The sequence below is a fragment of the Callorhinus ursinus genome, unplaced genomic scaffold (assembly GCF_003265705.2).
Source record: "Callorhinus ursinus isolate GAN/ISIS: 27379988/994484 unplaced genomic scaffold, GSC_fseal_2.0 scaffold22, whole genome shotgun sequence".
NCBI classification, from domain to species: Eukaryota; Metazoa; Chordata; class Mammalia; order Carnivora; family Otariidae; genus Callorhinus; species Callorhinus ursinus.
In genome coordinates this window covers 2,764,088-2,783,365 of record NW_027397084.1, presented here as the reverse complement: position 1 = coordinate 2,783,365, position 19,278 = coordinate 2,764,088, and the positions used below count along the sequence as shown (strand labels likewise).

Sequence of the window (19,278 nt, the reverse complement as noted above, 5' to 3'; positions counted from 1 at the left end):
TGGCTCCTGTCCGGGAGACTGAGCTTGATTCTGATTCAATTAGAAAACATTTGTTGAGGGAATGAGATACAGTTTCACCCTTGAGGGAATCTGTTGTAATGCGGGAGAGGAAAGAGAAGGGCCCAGCACCGCTGAGAAAGGAAGGCTGAATCTGCTGAAACTGGAGACAGGAAGCACTCTAGCCCTTCTCCCTGAGAGACGCAGTTAATGAGGAGTCCCTGTTCCTGCTGGATTGGATGCAGGGGACGGACTGAGATGCCCTTGAACTGGGCTTCCCCTGCTGCTGGGGTCAACTCTGTGTCAGGACTGGGGAGGCCAGGGTGCAGGAGGTCCAGAGGTAAGAGGGGCACTTATTCAGAGCCAGGGTCCTCTTTCTCCCGGCCTTCAGGTGGGTCTTGTCCTTGCCCTTGTGTCAGAGAGGGACGGGAAGGAAAGGGGGGTGCTGTGAGTCAGAAGCCTACCTGGGGAAAAGGAAAAACACAGGAAGTGACTCAAGGCCTCTAGGGCAGACAGGTGGCCTGTGGTGCCCCAGGACAAACCCTGGGGGACTTGCCTGTGGCCGAGGGTCCCCTCCCCAGAGGCTGCTGGTGCACACCGTCCTGGCTATTTCTGCCAACCATGTTTCCCACAAACCCTTCCCCTCCTTACCACAGCAGGCCGCCTGCCCACTCACCCACAGACCCAGCCACCAGCTGTTGCAATTCCTGGCCCAGGTCCACCCCCTGCATCCGGGAGGGCTCATCACCTCTGACCCCAGAAGGTGGGTCAGACCCTTTCCCTGCCTCTCCCCTGTTCATGTCCCTGTGCCCTCATCCCCACAGGGGCAAGATGCCAGAGCCACTAGAGGGTGAGGTCTCCTGAGCAAAGTAGCTGCTTCTGTGCGTGTGTGTACAACAGGGCAGCACTCGGGGTCAAGAATGGGGCCTCAGGTCGAGTGAGGGGTGCGTGCAAACAGAGGAACGCAAGCCCTGCGCACCTCTGGGTCTTCTGCCGTGTGCAAGGCGGAGGGGCCTTTGTCCCACTCACTGGAGTTCAGGCCTGATGCCGGGGCCCCAGCTGGTAATAAAATGATATTTTCCTCCCTTTACCACTGTTCTTAGGCGTTAAGCTTCCTTAGGGACCTCTGAAGGAGGGGGAGTGGCTGGGCCAAGGCATGATGAAAGCATGTTATTTTAAATTTTATTTTACAAATGTAGGTTATATGTAAGTTTAGCAACTAGTTTTTTCGTTTTTCATCTTAGACATCTTTCTGAGGTCGTATGTATAGAAAACTTCCTTCTTCTTTTTTACGTAAAAAACATGGGGGCTCGATCCCGGGACTGGGGATCACGACCTGAGCTGAAGGCAGATGCTTAACCGACTGAGCCACCCAGGCCCCCTTTCCTTATTCTTTTTTCTTTTTTTAAAGATTTTATTTATTTGACAAGAGAGAGAGACAGCGAGAGCAGGAACACAAGCAGGGGGAGTGGGAGAGGGAGAAGCAGGCTTCCCGCGGAGCAGGGAGCCCGATGCGGGGCTCGATCCCAGGACCCTGGGATCATGACCTGAGCCGAAGGCAGACGCTTAACGACTGAGTCACCCAGGTGCCCCTCCTTATTCTTTTTAATAGCTGTATAGTATTTCACTCTATGGCTGTACTATAATTTATTTAAGCAGTCCCCTGTTAATGAGCCTGTAAATGTTCCCCCCAACTTTAAAAAAAAATTGTAAACAGTGCTGCGATGAACATCTTTGTCCATTTACCTTTGGGCTCTTGCATAAATACTTTTGCAGGATAAAATCCTGGAAGTTAAACTGCCAGATCAAAGAGTATGAACATTTAAAATTGAATAGATATGCCTAATTGCTCTCCAGAATGTACTAATTTCCCTTCCATTGGCACCGTATGAGACGGCCTGTGTAATTGTACCTTTCACAACACTGCGTTAAGAATCTCCTTAACACTGCCAATCTGATAAGTAAAAAATTATATCTTGCTTTCATTTGCACTTGAAATTGTGAGATGAAACGTTTTGTATATCTTTATTAGCCAGTTGCATTTTTTGTGAATGGCCTGTTTATGTTCTTTGCCCATATTTCCCACTGGATTGTTGTCTTTTTCTTACTGTTTTGTAAAATATGTCTTTTTTCAAAATTAGGGAACAGAGCATTTTGTCACACATCTTGCAAGCCTTGTTCTCTTTTTTGTCCTTTGATTTCGTCTATGAAGTTTTTCCTTTTAAAACTTTTTTTCTTTTCTTTCTATGTAGATACATCTGTTAATCTTCTCTGTTATGACTTCTGTTTTGTTCCATGATTAGAAAAGCCTTTGCTACCCCAGGGTCATAAAAACATTTACACGTATTTTCTTCTGGCACTTTAATGGTTTTATTTTTCAAATGTTTTTTTCTTTAAATCTTTGATCCAGTCACAATTTATTTTGGTGTTAGGAGTGAGGTAGGGAATACAGACGTATTTATTTGTGTCCTTAATATGTGGCTAGTGTCTCAATTCACTGAATTGAATTCTCATGTTTATTTGGGTCAATTTCACATTTCTGCATTCTTTACTACTGATCTGTCTGTCTGTACCAGTCCCATACTATTTTAATTATTGTGGCTGTATGATATATTTTTAAAAAGATTTACTTATTTATTTTAGAGAGAGAGAAAGAAAGAGCATGGGGGAGGGGCAGAGGGAGAGGGAAAGAGAAACTCAAGCAGACTCTGCACTGAGCACGGAGTCCAACGTGGGGCTCCATCTCACGACCCTGAGATCACGACCTGAGCCAAAAACCAAGTCGGACACTCAACCGACTGTGCCACCCAGATGCCCCGGTAGCTGTATAATATTTTTAAAAGTGTTTTATAGGGCTACCACTCCCTTGTTATTTTAGTTTTTTTCCCTCCAGGAAATTTCTGGCTATTCTTCCATATTTATTTTTCCAGATGAATTTATAACCATTTTGCCAAGTTATCTCAAAAAAAAAAAAATTCCACTGAATGTATAGATTCCCTATGGGGACACTGATGTGCTTAAAATATTATTAACTTTTTATCCAAAAGCAGGGTCTCTCTTTCTCCATTTGTTCAAGTCTATGTTTATTTGGGTTTTATAGCTCTTTCCATGGACACCTGTATAGTTTTTTCTGTTTCGTGTTATGATTTTGTTGCCTTTGTGGACGGGACCTTATTTCTTGTGTTTAGGAGATCTTGTTTATTTTTTATTTTTATTTTAATTACTTTAGTTTTTTAAGTTTTAATTTTAACCCCAGTTGGTTAACATACAGTGTTATATTCTTTCCAGGTGTACAATATAGTGATTCAGCTCTTCCATACATTAGCCAGTGCTCATCACCTGTTACCCCTGTTCCTCCCCCATCTCCCCTCTGGTAACCATCAGTTTGTTCTCTGTAGTTAAGAATCTGTTTCTTGGTTTGTCTCTCTTTCTTTTTTCCCTCTTTGCTCATTTGTTTTGTTATATACCACACATGAGTGAAATCATATGGTATTTGTCTTTTTCTGACTGACTTATTTCACTTAGCTTTATACTCTCTAGCTCCATCTGTGTTGTTGCAAATGGCAAGATTTCATCCTTATTTTTTACGGCTGAGTAATATTCTATTGTATATACACCACATCTTCTTTATCCACTCATCAGTCAGTGGACACTTGGGCTGCTTCCCTACCTTGGCTATTGTAAATAATGCTGCAATAAACATAGGGGTGCATGTATCCCTTTGAATTAGTGTTTTTGTATTCTTTGGGTAAATACCCAGTACTGCAACTGCTGGATCATAGGGTAGTTCTATTTTTAACTTTTTGAGGAACTTACATACTGTTTTCCAGAGTGGCTGCACCAGTTTGCATTCCCACCAACAGTGCAAGAGGGTTCCCCTTTCTCCACATCCTTGACAACCATCTGTTGTTTCTTACAGATCTTGTTTTTAAACTAGCCACCTTGCTAAATTTTCTGATTATTACTAAAAATTCCTTAGCTGATTATCTTAGAATATCCATTTAGAATAATGTCATCCAATGATAATATTTATGCTTTCTCCTTGTGATATATATATATCTTATTTTATTCTTTTATCTAATTGCCTTGTCAAGTAATTCCAGAACAATGTCAAATAGTAGTGGTGATAGTTTATGGTGACAGCTGACATCTGTCTTTAATATGGAACTACTTCTAGAGTCTCTCCATTCAACATGTTGGAGAAAAAGCAATCTCTCTATTTTACATATTAAGATAGTGGGTTATGTTGAGTTTTCCAGTACTTGGCCATCTTGCTTTTCCGGAAGGAACTACACTTAGTCTTAATGTAGTCTGCTTTTATTGATACCATTTTTTTCTTTTCTTTTCTTTTTTGTTTAAGGTTTATTTATTGAAGTAATCTCTACACCCAACATGGGGCTTGAACTCACGACCCCAAGATCAAGAGTTGTACACCCTTCCAACTGAGCCCGCCAGGCGCCGAACACAATTTTAATCCAGACACCCTTCCTTAGCTCGGAAATTCCTCCCTTGGAGATCATTCCTCTCTTGGAAGTAGAGGCATGAAAACAGGGTGGAGGTGAAATGGGAGTGTGGCCACAGGAAAGAACTGAAGCTCAGGATGTGGGCTCTCAACCTCCTGTCCCCAAGGTAAGGAGGATCCACAAGAGGCACCCCAAAACCTGGACTGAGAGAGGAAACAGAGCTGAGCAGGGGGCAGGGGGCTTTGGAAGAAAATCACATACCCTTCTGCTTATCCCCAAAGATTTCTTGCCCTGTCACCCTCAGGGTTATCTCAAGCCCTAGTCTTTTGGGGGAGACATGGTTCTGAACGTTGGGCTTCTCTCAGGTTCATGGGATCGATGTAGGTGTGGGTGGACATTCCCATGCTAGGGGAGGTGAGGCAGGCTAGATGAGTCCTGTGAAGCTGTTAAGAGATAAGGAAGATGTCCAGCCTGGTTTGGCCACAACATTTGGACTTTATTCAGCAGCTTCGAGCAATAATCACTTATCCTCTCCACCCATCTTCTGCAGGGTCCCAAGTGCTGTTCTTTTGTCCTAAACATATAACCTTGTTCCACCCTCCCTCCACTTCCTGAGGCAGTTGTGGGGTCCTCTGGCCATGACCCTTTACCAGGAACCTGGCTGACTGCATCATCACCCTTGGGTGAACATTGCTGTGCCCAGGGTTGGGGGAGAGTAGAGAGAAAAGGGAACTTTCCAGTGTGGGCCATGACAGGTACGGGGCATTGAGGTGGCTGAGGGCACCTATGTAGATGATGGGCTGAAGCCAGGTAACCAGAAAGAGACAAGAGGGCCCTTCAGATGTCTTCTCTGAGCTGGCCTCCCTCTCCCAACTATGACAGTCAGCTCTAGGAGCATAAAAAGAACAAGTCCTTGATCCAGAATCTCCACATTCTCCAGACCCACGAACTTCCTCTGGCCCTTCATTAACCTAGTCATTTAAGAGGAAGGGAAATTGTGCTTGTATATTACCTGGGTGGGTATAGACACATCCGTGCTCTCTTCTCATGAGAGAAGATCAAGAGCATACAGACAGGTGAGGGAGTAAACTTGAGTTTCAGGCAAAGTGAAGAAGAGCATGGCCAGCCATTGATAGGAGGCTAGGAAGAGCAAATGGTGGGCGCCCCGCCCAGAGGCCCAGATTGAATACAATGCCCTCTGGATGCTGATGATAACCATGAGGAGTAAAGGGTGTTGCTTTTGGTGCATCCCAGCACGGGCAACTGGGGCTATCCCCATTCCCCAGCCATCAGCCAGACCAACCTGCAGGAGGTCAGCTCCCGCCTGCTATCAGACTGGAGCTCAGTTGGAAATCCAGCTTCTGGCAGGATGGCAAGAGTAAGTCAGACCCTGGCCTTGGGGGAGTCAGGACCCCTGTGGGCACTCGAGGCAGGGGCTTGGACAGAAAGAGGCAAGATGGGCCCTAGAGTTTGGACGTGGGCTTCTGGAACAAGGAGGAGCACAGGCAGAGTGAAGAGTGTTTAGCATTTGAGTTGGCCACCACCAGCCACAATACAAAAGGGCTTTTCTTAGAATCATCTTGCAAAATCATGATAGATTCTTGACGGTTGTGGCTTCCTGTGGAAAAGTAGGTACCACTGGAAGGTCCCGGTAAGTGCCCTGGTGTGAGTCTTACTCATTTCCAGTCTTCTCGATTTCTGCACCAGGCCCGGGGCCCTGGGGTGGAGGTGGGGGTGGGGGTGGGGGAGCTGCTGGTAAACTCATCACAGATGTGTGGTGTGAAGTGGAGCCAAGGTAGCTAGTGACATGACTACTTTTTGGAATAACAATGCAATTTCCTCAGGAAAGCCTTCTCCTTGGGGCAGACACCACCTGGTGTTAGCAACTTAGAGAGACCAGAAGTTGCTGGCAACTCAATATCATTTCCTTCCCCTGGGTCTATGCTTTCCTCTGCCCAGCTGGGGACTGGAAGCCAGGAAACTAGAGTCCCCCTCCAGTCAGTGAGAGGCCAGTCCATGAGATCTGGCAGGTGTAAGAGAAGCATAAATCACAGCACTGTTCTGGCAGCCCTGGGCAGGTGCGTGGGCTGCGGCAGATCGATTTTGGAGCAACCTTCGGGCATTTTCTCCACTTTGGTGCTGGAAGTTCAGGTGTCCTGTGGTTTTTCAGCAACTTCCTGGTGTCCTAAAAGCTAGCAGTGAACTTGATAGCCAGCGCTTCCACAGCTTTGTAAACACCTCACTCGCTGGACTAAGTCTCTTTCTGCTTGAAATACTTAGAGTGGTTTCCATGTTTGCTAGCTAACTGATACGACAATCTTGCTGACTGTAACAATTTATAACCTGCTTATTTTCCCCTAATAATAGATCCTGAAGATAAATCTGTCTACAGGTCATTCAATAGTTTAAAAATATTTTTTTTTTTTTAAAAATCTGGGTTTCCATGGCTGCACGCTAGCTCATCGTACAGATATGTCATAATTTATTTAACCAGCTCTCTGTTGTTCAACAATGAGTTTGTGTCCTGTTTTTTACTTTTGTAAACCCACATTGTCAAATACATGCTTGGCTATGAGTCTTTGTACACAGCCAAGAGTATTTACTTAGAGGTAAATATTCTTGAAGTGCAATTTTTGGTTAAAGGGCATTAACTTTTTAGAAGCTTTCATGCATATTTCCAGATAAGTCGTCTGTGTTTAGTCCCTTGGCCTTCAGGACACCTCACTCTGCTGGTTCTCCCTCCACTTCTCTGGCTGTGCCTTCTGTCTCCTCGGTTGGTTCTTTCTTACCTCTCTGACTTCTAACCAGTGGAGAGCCCCCAGACTCAGTCCTCGATCATCTTCTCTTTGCAATCTGTGCTTATTCTCTTGGTAAGTACTATTTGTATGCTGATGACTTCTTCATTTACACCTTAGGTCCACTCCTTCGCCTGCACTCCAGACTTGTGGAGTCTGATTGCCTGCTCAGCCCCTCCATCTGGGTGTGTCCAGTGGGAATAACAAAAACCTGCTTTCCCCAGGCTGCCCCGTTTCAGTCAGTGATAACTCCTTCCTCCAAGTTCTCCAGACCAAAGAAACTGGTAGTCATCCCTGACGTCTCTTGAAACTTTGTGCAGTCCTTGAGAAATCCTATGAGCTCTAACTTCAGAATATATCCGTAATCCCATCACTCCTCACCAGCTCTGCCTTCACCACCCATTCTAAGCCGCCATCTTGTCTCCTAACCAGTCTCGCTGCTTCCCCCCCCCAGCTTAGTCTATTCTCAACACCAGCCACAGTGATCCTGTTCAAAGAGAAACCAGACCACATCACCCTACTGCTCAGAACCCTCTGGTGGGTCCCCTCTCCCTCAGTAAAAGCCAATATCCTCATAGTGGCCGGCAAAACTTTAATCGACCCCCGCCATTGCCTCTCTGATCTCCTCTTCCTACTCTGCCTACTCAATCTGCTCTGGCCACTTGAGCCTTCTGGCTGTTTCTCAAATATTCTAGTCAAGCACCCATCTTGAGCCATTGCTCCTGCTGTCCCCAGATGTCCACATGGCAAGCTCCATCGCCTCCTCAGGTCTTCGGTCAAATCCTCAGTGAAGGCTTCTCTGACCACTCCCCTGTCCTCCCCCATGGAAAATTACATCCCCTAGCCACCTTGACACTCCCCATTTCCACTTTACTTTTCTCCATAGCTCCCATCACCATCGATCAAATATATAGAGAGATACAACTCATTTATTTTGTTTATTGTCTCCTCCTGTTAAAAATTCTCTTCCTCTTTGAGGGCGGGAAATTTTGTCTGTGGGGCTCACTGATATATCCCCTAAAGGAGTACTGAGAACAGTAGGCACTGGATAAATATTTATAGGATGAATAAATGCATTTGGTATTTTTCTTTTCTTTTTCTTTTTGCTAAGGGTTACGCAGGCAGGGGAAGAGTGAAGCTTGAATCTCGGACTTTGAGTCACAGTATTTTTCACATTAAGCCAAACGTATACAATAACCTAATTAAGGTTGTGGGACTCACCCCCAAAGCCCTAAGGCTAGAAAGAGCTATGGATTTCTTGATTTCTTTCTGTTGCTTCAGTTCCCTCCATGATGTTTTGGCCAAGTGATCATTTAACCTCTGTTGGAATATCTCCAGGGCTGGGGGCCTCACTGCTTCCCGAGTGAGGCTTTCAGACACCCAGGCAGCGTGTCATGCTGGGGAACTGGGTGGCAGACAGTGTTAGGTACCCACCAAACTCCTATCCTCCCCGCCCTCCTTATACAATTCCGGTTCTCTTCAGGGCAGCCATGTGTCCAGCAAAAGCTAGACTCCCCAGGCTGCTTCACAACTAGGGTAGTAGGCCTGTGACATGGTTGTGGTGAACGAGATATAAGTGGAGATTGGGTGGTTTTCCTGATTAAAGGGGAGGGAGATTTTAGCAATGTGCTACTCTTCCCTTTCCCCTTTTCCTGCCTGGAACGTGGATGTGATGCCTGGAGGTTCAACAGCCATTTTCTGAGCGTGAGGGGAAAGCCACAAGCTCAGACTGTGGGAAGGCAAGGGAGCCTGGGTTACGGAGGGCAGCATGGACGTATAACATCAGTCTTGGCTGCTGCTAGTGCCGTGCTTCTCATCGTGAGAAGAACATAAGCCCTCCTTGGTTAAACTTGTGAAGTCAGGTTGCTGATACTTGCAGCCTAATGCAATCCTAACCACTACAGTGACCTAAGTGTTCTGCAAACAGGCAGGGTTTGGGTGGCCCCTGAAGGCAGCCCCTAAGGAGCAGCCATCCCACTCCATGTAGCTTGGTAACCACAAGAGTTAACATGATGGGAGGTGTCCCACAGGGCAGGCCCTGCTCTAAGGCTTTACCTGATCAATTCACCTAGTCCTCAGAGTCAACTGTGAGCTGAGTATTATTACTACCACCTACATTTCACAGAGGGGCCAGCTTAGACACAGAAAGTTTAAAGTAGCCCCTCCCAGGTCACGTACCTGGCCAGGGACAGTGTGGAAACATCACCCCAGACGACCTGGGGCCAGAATCTGGGCCTGAGGCCCTCTGCCCTGTTGTGTGGGAGTTATGTACCTAAGCACCTCTTATGTGCAAAGCTGCCATTACAGAAATTTGAAAGGAAGAAAATGTGGGTACAAATGCAAAAGAAACAAGAATATTGAAGACGACAGGATTTTCTCGCACTGCCTTTTCCAGATCAATCTTGGGATGGGTGCTGTTCTCATACTCATCTGCTCTGACTCTGGCCCTGTCCTCTCCTTCTCATCCTTCTGAAAACCTTCTGCGTGTCCTCAGAGAACCTAAGCTCTCTTTAATGGAATTGTATTACGGCCCAGGACCTACTTGTCTGGGGCAGGCCTCACAGGGGTGAGGTCCGGGTGATGGGGACAGATGGCAACCAGAGGAAGATTCGATTACCTGCTTCTTCCCAAAGCCAATCTGCCCTGTAAGTGTGTTATGGGCCATTATTGATAGGCTTCCTCTTGGCTGCTGCTCGAAATGTGGTTTGTCTGTGACTCGTTATATCCGCTGAGGTTCAGAGATGGATGAGCCGGGGTCCAGCTCAGAAGCCTAGGGAGGGGAGGGGAGGGGAGGGAGGCAGCAGGAGATGTGTGCTGTGGGACAGGTTGGGGAGCTGGAGGTCAGCCAGGGCCAAGTAAGCACAGGGCAAGGGCTGTCTGGTGACACAAGGGAGAGAAGATGAGGTCGGAAGATGCAGGGGCCTCAAATGCCAGGCTGAGAGGCCTGGTTTACATGTGGATCGTCATAGGGAGCTGTGGTAGTCTCTTGAGCAAGGAAAGTGACCGGTGAATATGGTTTTGGAGAAGAGGGTGAGACTGGGATGGTTGGGACACTTTGTCTGTCCCTCTGAGGAGGGCAGGGCATGGAACCAGGGGCCTGGACTCACTGGGTTCAGGCAGAGGCCAAAGGGAAACAGGGCAGGCACGACAGACACTGTGCTAGCCTCACACCTGTGTTAAATCTCACTCAGTCCTTGAAGCCGGTCTATAAGGCATCTTGTGTAACAGTGTGGAAGTGGCAGCCCTGCAAGGATGAGTCATTGCCGGCTCACACAGGGGAGTGGAGGGCCAACCCAGCCTAACTCACGCCAGTGCCATGTTCTCTCTGTGCAACCATTCCACCTCCCAGGGCTCAAGTGTCAAGGGCAAGAAACACCCGTTCGTCCCCACTCTTGCTGGCACTCTGAGCTCTTCCCACCAGTGGCAACAGGCAGTTAGCCGCTGCTTGCTGAACACCACATGTTATACATACCCTCTCTAATCCTGGTCAGGTTTGATGATCCCCACTTGACAAGTGAAGAAGTAGAGCTTAGAGAGGTCAATGGCCTGCCTGGACCACACAGCATAGTGTGTGCCTGCGAGGAGCTGAGCAGGGGTTCCGATGCACGCCGGCCTGCTTCCCTTCACCACACTGCGCCCCATTCCCAGATTCTGGCTTCTGTATTCCTGGACTCCATTTGCTCTAATCCTGGGATTAGTGAGGAGGGGGAATTGGCAGAACAGCTCAGAACAAGCTCTTCAGCATGGAAACTTTCTCTGAGCATCCCCAGGCCTGCCTCCTCCCCGCCTCGTCTCCCTTTACATCCAGGCCTAAGGCCGGGGGGGGGGGGGGGGGGGGGGGGCTGGGGAAGAGGGACTATGGGCGGGGCTGGGGAGGGTCTGGGACCCATGGACACGTGGTGCCAGGCTAGAGTCCCGGACTTCCCATCCCTGGTTGTACCAAGGATGGGTATGGTGAGTTGGGGGAGGGAAGGGGGCCCTGGTAAGTGGGGAGCATGTCCGTGCAGGAAGCCAAGAGTCTCGGAGGAGGACTAAGAATAACTGGGCCTCAGCCCAGCCCTAAACCCTCTGCACACACTCCCTTCCCTAAGGATTTTTCCTCAGAAAAATTTGTTTTAATTTTCTCAGTTCAGAGACAACGAATGGAGGATTTAGGGTAGGGTGAGGATGGGTGATGGGGAGGCCCGTGGAAAAGATGAACAAATGGAACACCAGTTTTTGATGTGCCCTCTCCTCCAGGAAGAAGCCGGGAATGCAGGCTGTCTGATTATAGGACTGGCATCACCCTGACTGGCCATATGATCAAAAGGCTTTAGCTGACTGTCTTGGCTAGTTTATTCTGTTGTTTGCATGTTCTCAGAATAGGAGACCCCAAAGACAGAAACTGCATGTGTCCGGCACAGGAAATCTTGTATGGGTGAGCGTAATTATTGTGGTGGGATGGACAGTGACGGTGGTGGTCATGGTGGTGGAGGCCGTGGTGGATGTGATGACGGTGGCAGTGTGGTGGTCATGGGGGTGGTCATGGTCATGGACGCCCTGAAGTCATGATGGGGTGGGGTGAGGTGGGCTGAGGGGTGGGCTTAGTAACCTGGCACATGGGGCCCACCCCAGGCCCATCTCTCTCTAGCAGTCATGCGGGCAAGTCAGCTTCTCTGGGTCTCACTTTCCTCATCTGAAGAATGGGAATAATGAGAACCATTGGTGGAGTTCAGGGCTTGCCGGGGGTGTGCCGTTCTGCTCCTTTTCCGGGGATTTTTTGGTCCTCCCTCTGCCCTGGCTCCTTCCCTTCTGCCCACAGACTTCCTCCAGTAGTTCCCACTGGCTCTTCCCTTAATCACCATCACATTTCCTTCCTTCAGAGCCACACACATTCTAAAAAAGAAGTTTATACACACTGCCTCTTCTTCCTGGCCTCCCACTCGCTCCCTAACCCCTTCCCAGTAGCCTCTGGGTTCCCGACACTCTATGCAGACTGCTCTCAAAGTCAGCAGAGGCCTCCCCCACATCTCAGCCTCAACCTTTCAGGGAAAATGAGCCCTATAAACCCCCGGCTTCAAGAGAGCCTCTTGCCAGGGCCCTCAGGACCCACAGGGTTTACCTCCCCACCTCCTGGAACTCATTCTGCTTCCTTCTGCCCCCAAAGCTCGGTGCTGTGCTGGCAGATGCTCCTCTCTGTACACTCTCCAGGGTCCTTTACCTCCCCTGGTTCCAAGTCCACTTGTGCACAAGCAGCTCCCAAGTCCATTTCTCTGGCCTGTCAGATCACCCAGCTCGAATCCCACTTCTGGCCACTGACTGGCCTTTTCTACTGGGCTCTCTTCAGCACGTTAGAGGAAGGCCATTCAGTGCTGAACTCACTATGCTCTTCCCAGATCTACCTGCTCTCTCCCCAGCCTATCACCCCAGATCAAGCTTTTGACTCTTTATCCCTTTGTATAAATTTCTCCCCATCGTCCAGGCCTGTTGTTTCCCTGGTCATGGCTCTTTAAACATGAACACAGAATCTAATTTTATTTCCAAAACATGAAACCAGCTCATCATTTCACTTTGTTCTTGATTAACCCTCTTTGGTCTTACAACCAATAAATTATATAAATCTTGGATCTTTTTTCTTAACTCGGAAAAATAAGCTCTGTTACGATAATCCACAACATATTAATCTGTTTGAATGAACTGTTGGCTTAAACCAAAACAAAACACCTTCTTAACACTGTAGTAAATGTCTTAGAAACTCCCCACATATCATTATGCTTGCTTTCAGAAAGAGCAGCCCAGGTAATATGGATTAACCTTCCTGCTGATGGCAACAGGCAATACACAATCCTGTGTATTGAAAAACAAAACTGAAAATGAAACAACAAACTGAAGCATCTGGGCACTGATAAGACAAATAAGGTAGTGGGGAATTGTTGGGCTAGGGGAGGTGAGCCTGCCTTCAGAAATGCCTTTCCTCTGGGACTAGGGGAAGCAATTGAGAGGTAGAAAGAATGATCAGGACTTCTGAGGGCCTCCCGGGGATAAGAGACAAGGCCTATCAAGAGGAGTGTTCGCTGAACTCTCTTACTTTGGGCTGGGACCCCAAAGGACTGCACCTGAGGAGTTAGGATGAACCAGAAGTAGCCCCAGTTTCTCACAGGGGCTGCAGCTCTGCTTTGAGTCATCTCAATTCCTGAAATTGGATTACAGTGATCCAGTGTTGCCAGTGCCTTCAGGCTACTGTAAATCCTCTCCGGAAGAAGGTGTCATCCTGGTGTTAGATCATTTCTACGAATGATTTTGCAACTACAGTGTCCCGTGCATACTGGTAAAAAAACCAAAACAAAAAAATAAAAAAAACCAAAAACCTCACAAAAACCCAAACCCTTAAAAACAGAACTAAACTAAAAAAATCAGACACATGATGACACAGGACACATGAGCAAGGATATAAAAAAACACACAGAACATCCTCTCTAGATGTTGAAGTTATGCAAGCAGATTTAAATTAAAAAAAAAAAATACAACACTTAGCATGACCAAAGAAATAAAAGACAGGATTCAGAATTTTGGCAGAGAATTGAAACTATTTTTTTCTACATGGAAACTCTAGAATTGAAAATTAAAATACCTGACACTAAGAATTCAAAAGATAGGTTTAGCAGCATGTTAGACAAAACTGAATGAAGAATTAGTTAATTAGAAGCTGGATGAGAACAAAAAATATCCAGAATGAAGCACGGAAAGGTAAAAGGATGGAAAATAGAAGACAGCCTAAGAGACCACAGGAAATAGTGAGAAAGTTTAAAAGAATGGAGCAGAAGCAATATACGAGGGGATGAAGGCTGAGATCTTCCAAAAATTGATGAAAGACATCAATCCATATGTTCAATAAGCCCTGGGAATCTAAATCAGAATAAGTCAAAAGGAATCTACACCTTTTAGAGTAAGACTAAAAAGCACATCTTTTCTCTTGGAGTAGAAATAAAGGCTGAAAATCAAAGATATGGAGAAGATCTTAAAAAACAGAAAAAACACAGATTAGCTTCAAAGGGGCAACAATTAGATATAGAGTCGATTTCTCAATGGAAACAAGGGAAGCCAGAAGACAATAGAATTCTTCAGAGGGCTGAAAGAAAATAACAGCCAACTTGTTATTCAGTATCCCTCTGGATTATTCAGGAGGGAAGATGACATTAGACTAATAATTTTTAGACTAATAAAAACTGAGAGAATTAATCACCAGCAGACCCATATTAATAGGATATTTTTCAGGCAGAATGAAATAATCCCAAATGGAAGGTCAGAGATGCAGAAATGAATGAAAACCACTGAAAATGGTAAGCATGTGGATCATGTAAAATAATATTGGCTGTGTATAATAATAATAATATAATAGTGTTGGGCGCCTGGGTGGCTCAGTTGGTTAAGCGACTGCCTTCGGCTCAGGTCATGATCCCGGAGTCCTGGGATCGAGTTCCGCATCGGGCTCCCTGCTCGGTGGGGAGTCTGCTCCTCCCTCTGACACAACCCCCTCTTGTGCTCTCTCTCTCTCAAATTAAAAAAAAAAATCTTAAAATAATATAATAGTGTTTAGGGGGAGTTAAGGTCCTAAGGTCCTTCCCTATATTTTGGAGGAAGAGAGTAAAAAAATCATTTAATGTTAGGATGTTAAGAAGGCATGCTGTAATCTTTGGGTAATTTCTAAAAGCCTGTAAAAAGGTAAATAACTTCTAAAATAATAGAGAAGGATAGCTGAATAAAATAATTCTAGCAGGAGGCAAAGAAAGGAGGGAAGAAGCAACATAGAGTGGGTAGGACATATAGAAAGCACTTAGTAAGATGGTAGATTTAAACTCAAATATAAAAATAATATTATTATATGTCAAATGACTAAATTTTCCCATTAAAAGGCAAAATTTTTCAGATTTTCAGACTTATTTTGGATAAGACCCAAAATTCAAATATATACTGTTTATGTAGAGGTACCTGAAATATAGAAAGAATGATAAAGGATGAGAAAAAGTATAACATATAACACTAACAAAACAAAAAGCTATTAGAGTTATATTAAAATAATGGGTTTTAAAGCATTACTAGATATAAAGAGAGACACTTCATAATTATATAAAATTTAATTCACTAGGAAGATGTAATTTTATATTTGCATGAACCTAATAACTCGGCATCAAAACATACAAAGCAAAAATTGACAGAACCATATTATTGTACTTCAGATTCCTTTTCTGCTTCCTGGGGTCACAGAGGCTGGGCATTTCAGCTGTTAGGGCCCTCTCTCAGAAATATCCTATCTGGGGGGCGCCTGGGTGGCTCAGTTGTTAAGCATCTGCCTTCGGCTAGGGTCATGGTCCCAGGGTCCTGGGATCGAGCCCCGCATTGGGCTCCCTGCTCCGTGGGAAGCCTGCTTCTCCCTCTCCCACTCCCCCTGCTTGTTCCCTCTCTTGCTGTGTCTCTCTCTGTCAAATAAATAAATAAAATCTTTAAAAAAAAAATCCTATCTGGTTCACTTACGGAGTCGTTTTTGGACATGGAGCCATCTTGGCTAACTCACTTGTCTTATATACAAAGAATGTGTGTTGCAGATACTATCAGTGCTTTACCTCATCTTACAGGTACTCATCATTTTCCTACACAGCTACCTGGTAGCTTCCAATTGTAAGCACCTGAAACTCTTATACCTGAGGGCTTATTCTAGCTGCTTGGCCTGCTCCTGCATGTGGGACATTCCAAAAGCGTCAGAGTAAGTGCTCCCAGCAGCAACCCTCAAACAATGGCTGGTGTGAGCCAGTCGATAAATACCCCCTACTCCTTTGCTCTTCAAGGAAACCTGGAGATGTACATTTTCCATTGTATTCCCAGAGACCTCCAGCAAGATTGACCTTTGGTTGCCCACAGGGATAACTGGATTGATATAATTCCCCTCCCCCTCTTTTTTTGGGCTATCTTCGCTTTCCTGCCCGATTTCCCTAATCCCCTCCTGTTATTCCTTTAGATCATCTTCCAAATAAAGTATATTCAAATAGTTTTCTTAGGGTCTACTTCTAGGGAAACCCAAACCAGAATAATATCCCTTGTTTTAATAAGAACATTACCAGTCCCTGCGACGTTGCTTGGCTCTAAGGTGGTCTCCATTCCTTCGTCCCATCTTCTTGACCTGTCCTTATCCATGACATCATGTGTATCTTTCACCTGGACTGTTCTGACAGGGGTTTTATACCCCCATAATTTCCCTCCCATTGCTTCTCCAAAGGCAGCCTCAGTAACCTTCCTGTTAAGCACCGAGCTCATCATTGCATACTTTCTATTCCAATACCTTCTGTGGCTTTCCACTGCCCACGACAGAAAATTCCAGTACTCAGCTTGGCATGCAAAGTCCACTGTGACCTAGCTTCAATTCACCTTTTCAGTCACTCCCCATTCTCCTCTGCTTTCTCTCCAAAGCCTGTGCTCATTTCTCAGCCACCCTCATTTGTGGGCAACAGTCCTCATGTCCTACCATTGCCTATTATTATGCTGTCCCCTATTCCAGAGTCACAAGTCCATGAGCCATCCTTCAAGGCTCAGTTCAAATGACATCACTGTGAAGGCTTCCTGCTGTCTCCCATTAGTCTTTGTGACTTTCCGTAGTGCCTCAAACTTGGTGACTGCTGGTGGATTTTGAGAACAGATGACATGAAATCCTCAAGAACAAAAACTCCTAGGTCTTCCTCATTGGATTACCTCTAAGACAAATATGCTGTGTAATTTGGGGTCAGTCCCTTACCCTTTTTGCTCTTAGTTACTATAACTGCACTTTAAGTACTTTCAACTAGAATCAGTGTTTCTCCAAGGAAGAATGGGATGCAATTTTTTATTTTATTTCTAGTACGGTTAACATACAGTGTTATATTAGTTTCAAGAGTATAATATAGTGATTCAACACTTCCATACAATACATGGTGCTCATCACAAGTATGCTCCTTAATCCCCATCATCTATTTCCCCCATCCCACCTCCCCTTTGATAACCATCAGTTTGTTCTCTATAATAAGAGTCTGTTTCTTGGCTTATCTCTTTCTTTTTTCTTTGCTCACTTGTTTTGTTTCTTAAATTCCATATGTGAGTGAAATCGTATGGTATTTGTCCTTTTCTGATTGACTTATTTCATTTGGCATTACATTTGCTACTCCATCCATGTCCTTGCAAATGGCAAGATTTCATTCCTTTTATTATGGCTGAATAATATTCCATTATATATCTCATATATTCTTTTTTATATATATCTTTTTTCATTCTTATATGAAATTTATTCTTTTTAATTTAAATTCAATTAATTAACATATAATGTATTATTTGTTTCAGGGGTACAGGTATGTGTTTCGTCAGTCTTATATAATACCCAGTGCTCATTACAACACATACAGTCCCCAATGTGGGACATTTACCCCAACCCCCCACCACCCTCCTCTCCAGCAACCCTCAGTTTGTTTCCTATGATTAAGAGTCTCTTGGGGCACCTGGGTGGCTCAGTCGTTAAGCATCTGCCTTCGGCTTGGGTCATGATCCCAGGGTCCTGGAATCGAGCCCCACATTAGGCTCCCTGCTCCGCGGGAAGCCTGCTTCTCCCTCTCCCACTGCCCCTGCTTGTGTTCCTTCTCTAGCTGTGTCTCTCTCTGTCAAATAAATAAAATTAAAAAAAAAAAAGAGTCTCTTATGGTTTGTCTCCCTCTCTGGTTTCATCTTGTTTCATTTTTTCCTCCCTTCTTGTATGATCCTCTGCCTTGTTTCTTAACTTCCACATTTCAGTGAGATCATGTGATCATTGTCTTTCTCTGATTGACTTATTTCACTTAGCATAATACCCTCTAGTTCCATCCATGTTGTTGCAAATGGCAAGATTTCATTTTTTGATGGCTGCATAATATTCCAGTGTGTGTGTGTGTGTGTGTGTGTGTGTGTGTGTGTGTGTGTGTGTGTGTACACATCACATTTTCTTTATCCAGTCATCTGTTGATGGACATCTGGGCTCTTTCCATAGTTTTGCTATTGTGGATATTGCTGCTATAAACATTGGGGTGCAGGTGCCCCTTTGGATCACTACATTTGTATCTTTGGGGTAAATACCCAGTAGTGCAATTCCTGGGCCATAGGAATTTTCAACTTTTTGAGGAACTTCCATACTGTTTTCCAGAGTGGCTGCACCAGCTTGCATTCCCACTAACAGTGTAGGAGGGTTGCCCTTTCTCTGCATCCTTGCCAACTGTCGTTTCCTGACTTGTTAATTTTAGCCATTCTGACTGGTGTGAGGTGGTATCTCATTGAGGTTTTGATTTGTATTTCCCTGATGCTGAGTGATGTTGAGCACTTTTTCATGTGTCTGTTGGCATTTGGATGTCTTCTTTGGAGAAATATCTGTTCATGTCTTCTGCCCATTTCTTTTTTTTTTTTTTAAAGATTTTATTTATTTATTTATTTGAGAGAGAGGGAGAATGAGAGATAGAGAGCACGAGAGGGAAGAGGGTCAGAGGGAGAAGCAGACTCCCCGTCGAGCAGGGAGCCCGATGCGGGACTCGATCCCGGGACTCCAGGACCATGACCCGAGCCGAAGGCAGTCGCCCAACTGACTGAGCCACCCAGGCGCCCCTCTTCTGCCCATTTCTTGATTGGATTCTTTATTCTTTGGGTGTTGAGTTTGATAAGTTCTTTATAGATTTTGGATACTAGCCCTTTATCTAATATGTCATTTGCAAATATCTTCTCCCATTCTGTTGGTTGTCTTTAGTTTTGTTGACTGTTTCCTTTGCTGTGTAAAAGGTTTTTATCTTGATGAAGTCCTAATAGTTCATTTTTGCCTTTGTTTCCCTTGCTTTTGGAGACGTGTCTAGCAAGAAGTTGCTGTGGCCAAGGTTGAAAAGGTTGCTGCCTGTGTTCTCCTCTAGAATTTTGATGGATTCCTGTCTCATATTTAGGTCTTTCATCTGATTTTGAGTCTATTTTTGTGTATGGTGTAAGGAATGGTCCAGTTTCATTCTTCTGCATGTGGC

General features: G+C 45.3%; 1 long non-coding RNA gene across 1 annotated transcript in view; it reads left to right on the top strand.

Moving 5' to 3' along the window:
• The first annotated feature begins 205 nt into the window (after nt 1–205).
• Nucleotides 206–19,278, top strand: part of LOC141374797 (uncharacterized) — a 35,795-nt gene continuing 16,722 nt past the window's right edge. Inside the window, exons 1-2 of the long non-coding RNA XR_012381919.1 lie at nt 206–337; nt 4,358–4,626. This is a non-coding gene — a long non-coding RNA (uncharacterized lncRNA). The remainder of the gene's footprint in view (nt 338–4,357; nt 4,627–19,278) is intronic.